Source organism: Chrysochloris asiatica, unplaced genomic scaffold, assembly GCF_000296735.1.
Source record: "Chrysochloris asiatica unplaced genomic scaffold, ChrAsi1.0 scaffold00279, whole genome shotgun sequence".
Lineage (NCBI taxonomy): Eukaryota > Metazoa > Chordata > Mammalia > Afrosoricida > Chrysochloridae > Chrysochloris > Chrysochloris asiatica.
This window is the reverse complement of record NW_006408797.1, coordinates 2,217,183-2,227,319: the sequence shown is the minus strand read 5'-3', so window position 1 is coordinate 2,227,319 and position 10,137 is coordinate 2,217,183. Positions and strand designations below refer to the sequence as shown.

General features: G+C 38.0%; 1 pseudogene; it reads left to right on the top strand.

Moving 5' to 3' along the window:
- The first annotated feature begins 2,160 nt into the window (after positions 1-2,160).
- On the top strand, positions 2,161-2,626 carry LOC102835158 (annotated as a pseudogene).
- Positions 2,627-10,137: the final 7,511 nt, after the last annotated feature.

The following is a 10,137-nucleotide window of genomic DNA, read 5'->3' as shown; positions in this document are numbered from 1 at the left end:
TTATGAATTAAAGACTAAAGACAAAGCAATAAATTCAAAACAGAGAATGAAGTTTAAGCACCCTCAGTGCTTAGTCCATCAGATGTAAACAATACTGAAGAGACTGTTCCTGTTGAAAGAATTAATGAATTACTGAATTATGTGGCTAGAAAAAAGTATTCATTCTCATTAATATCTTAGTAAATGAAGTAATTTCAGCTGCACAGGCCAGAAAGAAGGAAATATTCTTTGCATCTTTTTCTCCATCAATAACCACTTCACCCTCCACACTGAATTATTCATCAAGACTCCTTGATTCTCAGATAATAGATCTCAGATGCTTTGTCTCCTTTCTAACTGCACCATTCCTACTGCCCAACTGAATCTACAATGACTACCACAGAAGCCTCCCTATGGCCTACAGATGTCCTCTCTTGACATTGCAATACATTCTACAATTTCTTTAAAATCAAAATGTTATGATCTTCTTATGTTAAACGTCTCATAACTTAAAAACCTTCAGTTCCTTTTCTTATGTTTTTATTGTTGTTCAGTAACATAGAGTAGGTGCCAACTGATAGCTACCCTGTGTAGAGTTTCTGAGGAGCGTCTGGTGAGTTCAAACTGCCTACCTTGAGGTTCAAACTGACCTTGTGGATAAATAAAAAATTAGAAGGTGATCTGTAGTATACTTCAGTATCTGCCCTTGGCCTACCTCTCCAGTCTCACTCTTCTGCCAGTCCTCCACATCTCATTTGATTATGTTTATTATTCTTGTTTGGAGTCCTGGTGTGGCACTGTAATATCAGCACTGGACTGCAAACCACAAGGCTGATGGTTCAAAACCACCAGTTACTCCTTGGAAACCCTATATAGGGTTGCTATGAGTCAGAACTGACTCAAGGCACTTAACAATGACAATTATTCTTTTAGTGTTGTTTTTATTGAGTACCATTGAGTAGTTTCAAACTCATAGCCACCCTGAACAGGGTTTGCAAAGAGCAGCTGGTAAGTTTGAACCTCTAACATTGTGGTTTAAACTGACATTACAGTCCAGAGCTTTATCCGACAGTGCCACACCAAGACTCAGTTGTAGTATTTGATACAAGGAAAAAAGAAATGTTTACATTTTATTTACCCACATATTACCATTACAAAAAGTGTAATGCCTTGTACATGGGGAATCCCTTGGTACAATGATGACCATGAAATAAACTTTCCTGTCAGAATTTTCCCGTATGTATAATTTATATTGGTTAAACTATAGGTAAATTACTTTATTTCTTCTAGGTTTAACTTATTTTAAGAAGAGACAAACTATTAGTTTATTATTCATAAAATGCCTTCAAGTTTTCTGTTATACAAAATGAGCATTAATTATATCCTGGGGGGGGGGGGGAATTTGTTAAGATCTAGTAGCATAGTGGTTATAAGTCAAGGTCAGAAGTTCAAAACTATCAGATGTTGGAGAAAGATGAGGCTTTCTGCTCTCATAAATATTTATAGCCTCCGAAACCCTATACAGAATTGCTATGAGTTGGAACAGACTCCATGGCACACCATCACCAAAATTACTGGAAATGTCAATAAACAAATCTGGAATGAATTTCAAATTGGGATGAATCTGAGGTCAATGCTAAATTCAGTGTGAGTATATTCTTGTTATGGATGGTCATTTTGGAGTGCTTTCACATATAATTACGAGTTTATTTTATGAGAAAACATTATGCCCAACATAAAAGCTAAATCTGAGTATGTTTCCACAGTCAACTGAAGCAGAGGTTATTTGAAATCAACACTGTGTACATCACCTGAGCCAAACACATAAAATTTTGTTTAATGTCTAAGGTGAATGTCGCTGTGTAAGGAATCGATGCTGATAGTTTGTGTTTGGTTGATTGGTTGAACACAAAAGTAACCATGCAACTTTGGATACATAGAGAATCATAGATTTCAGAACTTTGAAAGAGTGCCAAAGCATAATACAATACAACAATATAACATTATTTGTATATATTAAGAAAGAATTCAAGCTTTTCCGCCCTCTTGCCCCTCCCACAGAGCGTCGCTCCGGCTGCACCGAGTGAGCTCAGAGCTCCGGGCTCCTGCTACACTGGTGCCAACGCCGTCCCCCAAGCCGCCATCATGATCATCTACCCAGACTTCATCAACCATGATGAGATGTTCTCCGACATTTACAAGATCCGGGAGACGGTGGACGGGGTGTGCCTGAAAGTGGAGGGGAAGATAGTCAGCAGGACAGAGCGTAATATCGAAGACTAGCTCATCTGTGGAAACACCTCCGTGAAGGAACCTACGAAGAAGGCACTAAAAGCACAGTAGTCAACGAGTGTTGACATTATCGTGAACCAGCTTCACAAAAGAAGCCTGCAAAAAGTACATCAAAGATTACATGAAATCAATCAAAGGCAAACTTGAAGAACAGACACCCGTAAGAGTAAATCCCTTTATGACAGAGGCTGCAGAGCAAATCAAGCACATCCTGGCTAATTTCAAAAACGACCAGTTCTTTATCGGTGAAAACATGAATCCAGATGAGATGGTTGCTCTGCTGGATTATCGTGAAGATGATGTCACCGCAAATATGATTTTCTTTAAGGATGGCTTAGAAATGGAAACATATTAACAAATTTGGCAATTTTTGGACCTGTTACCCGTGATCCTAGCTGGCTGCTGATCTTCATCCACACAACACTAGAACTCAGACAAAATGGGACTGGTGTCATCATGAGACTTTGATTTATTTGGAGCAGAGGCATTATTTTTTTAAGAGGCAAAAAACAAATAAACGTGTAGGTTATCTAAAAGTAAAATGCATTTAAAGTCAAAAAAGAAAGAAGAAATTCTAGAAAAATGGAAATTAGCATTAATCACAATTGTGGTGTTGATTTCTAAACTTAGAAGTATTAAAAGAATATCCAAATATTTGATGTGTCCTTTAAAAATTAAAAATATTTGATGAGTCAGGACTTGGAAGAGAGGGGTTCCAACAAATATTTGTATGCATGACTATCTTAACAATTCAAGTGTTTGTAAAAACTGAGCCTATCACCATCTTAAATGGAGCTCTAGTAGCATAGTGGTTACAAATCAGGCTGCAAACCTTAAGGTCAGCAGTTTGAAACTAACAGCTGTTCTGCGGGAGAAAGATGAGGCTTAAAAACCAAGAGTCTTTGTCCAGATGGTCTCACTGGAACATTTTACTAAACATTCAGAGAAGAGCTGACACTTCTAGGAAGCCTTACTGTAAAAATGCCAAGTGATCTACAGATAGAATTCAAATTCCAGCATCATTCTTGAAAGAAATGAAAAACTAATCACCATCTTTATATGGTATAAAATCCCAGATAGGCATCTGTTCTAATAAAGAAGTACTAATAAAGGAGAACACAACCTCACAATTCCCAATCTCTAAATGTAGTATACAACCAAAGTAGTCAAAACAGTCTTTTACAAGTACAACAGCAGACACATGGATCAATGGAACAGAATTGAGGGCCTAGAAGTTAATCCATCCACCTATGGACAATCGATCTCTGACAAAGGGTCAAAATGCATTAAATGGGAAAGAGATTGTCTCTTTAACAAACGGTGCTAGCAAAACTGAATACCCATTTATGAAACAGGATCCACATACAAAAATGAACTTAAGGACTTAATGGGGGGGGAAGGGAAGTTCCACCAAATATTCCAATGTACGACTCTCTTTAAAATTCCAGGCAAAAGCCAGCATAAGAGATAAAGAAGGACCTGATATAATAATCAAAGGGTCAGTTGAACAACAAGACATAACCACAATAAATACCTAAGCACCCAATGAAACAGCGTCAAAATACATATATTACTAACAGAATTAAAGAGAGGAATATACAACTCTGTAGTAATAGTAGATTTTAATCCATCACTTTCAATGAAAGACAAAACAACTAGGAAGAAACAGAAGTATTCAAAGTAAAACAGACCTTCCAGACTGAAAATAGGGAACCACAGATACTAGATAGCAACAAAAACAACACTACTAATAATAATAAAAAAGAAAGTTAAAAAGATCAAATAATATACTTATAGATCTTCCAAATGAAGAGGAAATTAAGTTAGGCTAAAACATTTAGTATTTAAATTTCAAGAAAAATAAACCTAACTGTAATCCTAAAACTAGACAAAGACGTACTTCTAGCCCTACCCAAACCCTTACCCTTAACACTAACTCTATTCTTAACCGTTGCCCTAGTCCTAGGCCTAGTGTAGATCTAGTCATAGTCTTAACCCTAACTTCTTACTACTATCCCCCCCAAAATATATCTAAATAAATAAAATTATAAAAATAGCTATCTCTTAAAAAAAAACCACTCACCAAGACACAGAACTAAACTACACACAAAAAGAACTAAGCAACATAATCAAACAACTTGACCTCATACAAATATAGAACACTCCACCCAACAACATCACATTACACATATTTTCCAATCCACAAGAAATATTATACAGCATAGACCACATATTAGACCACAAAGCAAACATCAAAAAAATTTACAACATGGAATTCCATCAAGCATCTTCTCAGATCATAATGCTATAAAGTTAGAAATCAATAATAGGAGGAACAAAGAAAAGTCAAATATATGAAAATTAAATAACATTCTATTTAAAACCTAGCAGGTGACAGAAGAAATTTTTGAAAATCCTTGAATCAAACAGCGTTTACTGGGAGATCCGGTACTGAGCACCATGCTAGGGGATAGGGAATTTTAAAAATGAATAAAACACTTTCTCTGTCTTCAAAGGAAAAGGAATTACACCTATGTTGCACATTCTGTATTCTCAGTACCAAGTAACGTCACGGACACCTTGATAACGCAATGCATTTATATTAAATGAATAAAGTTCACCCTTTTAGTTTAAAAGTATAGCACCAAGCCCTTCTTTGGTAAATTATTCTCTTATAATCTCTTATATTCACTTGTATACTTAATTTGATGTGAGTTGCAAGAATTTTATACATGGACACAAAGTAACTGGTTTCAATAGGAAACGAAAACGAGTTAATGAAACAATTAATTTTACTCTCTACCTCTAATAGGCTGACCATAAATGTGCAAGTATGTGTGTTCCCAGTTTTACACTTTTTTTTTTTTTTTTGGTAATTATTTAATCATTTCTTCTTAATTCAATTTTAAACCATTCAGTGTTCCTATGTTCTGTTCTAACAACTACATCTGGATCCAAGTACAGATCCCTCATGAGCAAAATTACGTGTTCTGGAATACTCATACTTTGCAATGCTGTCCACAGCTTGTCATGATCCACACAATCGAAAACCTTTGCATAGTCAATAAAGCATAGGTAAACAGCTTTCTGGTATTCTCTGCTTTCAACCAAGATCCGTTGGACATCAGCAATAATATCCTTTGTTCCATGTCCTCTTCTGAATCTAGCTTGAACCTCAGGAAATTCTCTGTCAATGTATGCTTGCAGCCTTTTCTGTATTATCTTTAGTAAAACTTTACTCACATGTGATATCAAAGATATTCTCCCATGATTTCCACATTCCATTGGGTCACCATATATTTGGTGTGTGACAGGATTGTATTCTTTCACCATACTTATTCAACCTGTTTACTGAGCAAATAATCTGAGTAACTGCATTATATGAAGAAAAACGGGCATCAGATGATACAGCCTTTCTTTCTGAAAGTGAAGCAAACTTAAAACACTTACTGAAGGAGATCAAAGACCACAGCCTTTGATATGGGTTGCATCTCAATGTAAAGAAAACAAAAATCCTCACCACTGGACCAATAAACAACAGTTTAATAGCAGAGAAAAGATTGAAGTTGTCAAGGACTTCATTTTTCTTGGACTAACCATCAACACTCATGGAAGCAGCAGTCAAGAAATCAAACGACATATTGCATTAGGAAAATCTGTTGCACAAGAACTTTTTAAAGTGTTGAAGAGTAAAGATGTCACCTTGAAAACTAAGGTGCGCCTAACTCAAGCCACAGTGTTTTCAATAACCTCATATACATGTGAAAGCTGACAGTGAATAAGGAAGACCATAGAAGAATTGATGCATTTGAGTTATGGTGTTGGAGGAGAATATTGAAAATGCCATGGGCTGCCAAAAGAACCAAACCATCTGTGTTGGAAGAAGTACAGTCAGAGTGCTCCTTGGAGGCCAGGATGGCCAAACTTTGTCTCTCATAATTCAGACATATTGTCAGTAGGGACCAGTTGCTGGAGAAGGATATCATGTTTGGTAAGGTGGAGGGTCAGAGAAAAAGAGGAAGATCCCAAGCAAAATAGATTGGCAAAGTGTCAGCATCAATGGTAACAATTGTGAGGTTGGCTCAGGACCAGGCAGTGTTTCGTTCTGTTGTGCATAGGGTCACTATGAGTTAGTTACTGGCTCGATGGCACCTAATAACAACACAAAATCAGTTCTTCTCTATAGTTAGATTAAGCTAATGCACTTAGTCAATAAATGTATATAGTATGAAAACAGCAAAATAGTTTATTGAATTGAAAATTTAAGTGAATGAAGGAGCATTAGATTGACGATTTTAATATATTTTCCAAATAATTAGCCCCTTTTGTCAATGCCTTTCATCAATTCTCAATATTGTCCTTATAAGCTACTTCACAGACAAATATGTCTGTTTTAAGACAGTGATAAACACTGAAGATACAATCTCACATGGTTCAACATTTTCAATTTTAAGTGAACATCATGGCCTTAGCAAATTTATGACTTATTGGGTAACTAAAGCATCACAGGAAGATCAGCTAATCAAAGAACTGATATCTTAACTGGACTTTTAAGCAAGATCACAGCTAATGAAGACAATTATATGGAACAAATCCTAATCAGGGATGACACTTGGATTTTCTAATACAATTCAGAAACCAAGGTCCAATCTCAGCATTGGTTTCCCCAAGATATCTGCTTGGTCAGTTAAGTTCAAGGCAGAGAAGTCAGCTCAGAAATCACGATAGCTGTTTTGTAGAGATTCCGTAGTTAATCTTCATAGATTCGTGAAAAACACAGGATGAAAACGGACTTATTAGTAAAAAAAAAAAAAAAAAAAAAAGGATGTCTATAAGAAACTGCCAGAATGATGCAAAAAGAAAATTGAAAATTATATTGGTGAGAAAAAGTCTAGAAAAGTTGTAACAAGAATTTTTTTTCCCCCTCACAATAATGAGCCTGCTCATTCTTCAAGGAAGGGTAGCAAAGGCTGTCTTACAAGGATTTTATAGGGAAATCTTACTTCATCCAACCTTGAGCCTTAATTTTGTTCCTTCAGATGTCTTTTGTTCCGAAAACATTTCAAAGAAAACAATTTCATCCCATTGTTGTAGTTTGATGCCCTCGAAATCTTTGATCTTCATCAGTATGTATTATAAGTACTCTTCACAGCCAGAAAAGCAAAATTGTATCATCTACATATTGTATGACTCTTCCTCCAATCCTCATGCCACATTCTTCTTCATATAATTCAACTTCTCAGATTATTTGCTCAGCATAGAGATTGAATATATATGGTGATAGGATAAAACCCTGGGGTGCACATTTCCTGATTTTAAACTATTGAGTATTCCTTTGTTCTGTTTAGTCTATATACAGGTTCTTCATGCATACAGATAAATGTTCTGGAATACTCATTCTTCACAATGTATCAACAGTTTGTTATGATCTGCACAACTGACAGCTTTGGTATAATCAATAAAACACAAGTAAACTTTTAATTGTTCTCTGTTTTCAGTTGAGGTCCATCTGATATCAGCAATGATATCATTAGTTTCACGCCCTCTTATGAATCAAGCTTGAATTTCTGGATGTTTCTTATAGAGTACTGCAGCAACCATTTTTTAATTATCTTCAGCAAAATTTTGCTGACAATAATGTGACATTAATGATATTGTTCAATGAATTCTGCATTCTGTTGGGTCACCGTTCTTTGGAATGGGCACAAATATGAACTTTTTCCCATTGGTTGTACAAGTAGCTGTCTTACAAATTTCTTGGCAAATACAAATGAGTACTTCCAGTGCTACATCAGTTACTTGAAGCATTTCAGTTTTAATCTGTCAATTCCTGGAACCTTGTTCTTTGGCAATGTCTTCAGTGCAGCTTGGACTTCTTTCTTCATATGAGGTTATTAATCATATTATGGCTTGGAGGACTATGGGATGAGAGGAGGGGAGGGAGGGAGGGTAAGATAGAGCACAGGGTAAGGAATAGACACAGGATACCTTGGGTGCTGGGGAGGGGGTGGGGGGACAATACCCAGGAAGAGGGAGGGGAATGGAAGAACAAGGATGATGGTAGAACAGTTAGGCAGGTTCCCATGGGCTAAGTGGAACAGAGATAAACAATGAGGTAGCCCAACCTTGGAACAACTGGGTTCCGGGATACAGGGATTGAGACATGGTTTGAAGGGGTAAAAGAGGCGAACAATGTTAAGATGCCTGGCTGTCTTTTGAACCTTGGTTTCCCTTGCCTACCATTGTAAAACAGACACTAGAGGGAGGGAGAAAGTAATAGCCAGAAACACCACTACAGAAAGCTTGTAAGTCTGTCTTCAGCCTATAACCCTAATGGGGGTTAGAAGTTGCCCAGTGAAACAGGCTTCCTGTGGAGCCTTTACATTGCATAAGACCATAGGAGGAATCCAGAACCCCATCTAGAATTGTCTGAGATAGGAAATTTTCACTGGAAAGGACGAGTAGACCAGCCTGGGGCCGCCAGAAGATCAGGAGATACTTTCTGAAAGAAAGACCGACAGGAGAAATCTGAAACAATAGTAGCAGTCTGAATGATTACTGCAAGAACAAGTAAGCTGTTCATCTGGGAACCATTAAGGCAAGTGTTCGGGACCCCTCAGAGCAAACTCCCTTCCAAGACTGAGACTCAAGGGGAATACATGAGCAGGCAGGTGGTCTGGCTGGTGACCACGTTAGTCACCGATTAGGGGAAGAGAGGAAAAAAACAACAATGAAGTTGTGAGCTAAGTCCACCCATATTCAATAGGCCCCTATGAGCCCTGGATGGCCAGCAGTACAGCAAGACCCAGGGACTCCTGGACTCAGAAGCAGTGATATGGCAATGGGGGACTGGAGCAGAGAGTGAAGCATCCAGCTGATATGAAGTGAGGGGAGATGCACAGGAACACCCATACTTGCAGATAGTACCCACTTGACCTGGCTTCAATGGCTGGATGATCAGAACTTGACTAGAAGAAGAAAGAAGGGGAGGGGGGGAAGAGTAACCTGCTACAATTTGATGAACTTTACCTATACTTATGGCTGTAATAGCTCAAAAGAGGGAACAAATATCTACAATGAGGATCACTCCCATGCCCTCTGTATATAGGGTTGACAGGGATGGGCAATTTAGACATTGGCTACCCAAAATAGGGGACCTATAAAGGCAAGAAGTGACTGGCTTACAAGCTTTCAAGAGGAAGTCTAGTTCCAGACGGGGCGGGGGAAGGTAGAATCTCCACTGAATTATTTCCAAACTGTTGGGACCTGGCTGGTAAAAGGAAATGGGGATAAGACTCTTGTACAATAGTGAATAATTGCCATCAGGACTGTCTGTGAGGATAGGAAATATAGAGGTAGGTGTTTTTTGACAAAAGGAGGGGAGAGATTGATTTTGCTGCCCAGGAGTGGAGGTCCCTGGGGCCCCCAAGTGAGAAAAGCAGAGAGTGGGACCCTACCCAGAGAGGCAGAGATACCAGGGATGGAGACAGAGACAATGATGTGGAGAGATGGAGCAGCTGGGAACACTGAACTCAGGGAGGGAGAGGGGCTGTGTGCTGACAGCCAGGGGGGCAGGCCTGTGGGGTGTACCCTTTGATTATTTGATGATGCATGAGGGGATTGTAATCATTGCAATGAAATGAAATACAATAGAATGAATGTAAAACTGGTATTCTTCCATGTAAACCTCACAATAAAAGCTTATTAATATATATATATATGTGTGTGTGTGTGTGTGTGTGTGTGTGTGTATTTATCATGGCTTGGGTCAGGCTCACCTTAGTCCTCATTCTGACGTTTTTGCTCTTCTGCACTTTAAAGAGGTCTTCTGCAGCATATTTCCATAATGTAATTTGCCATTTGATT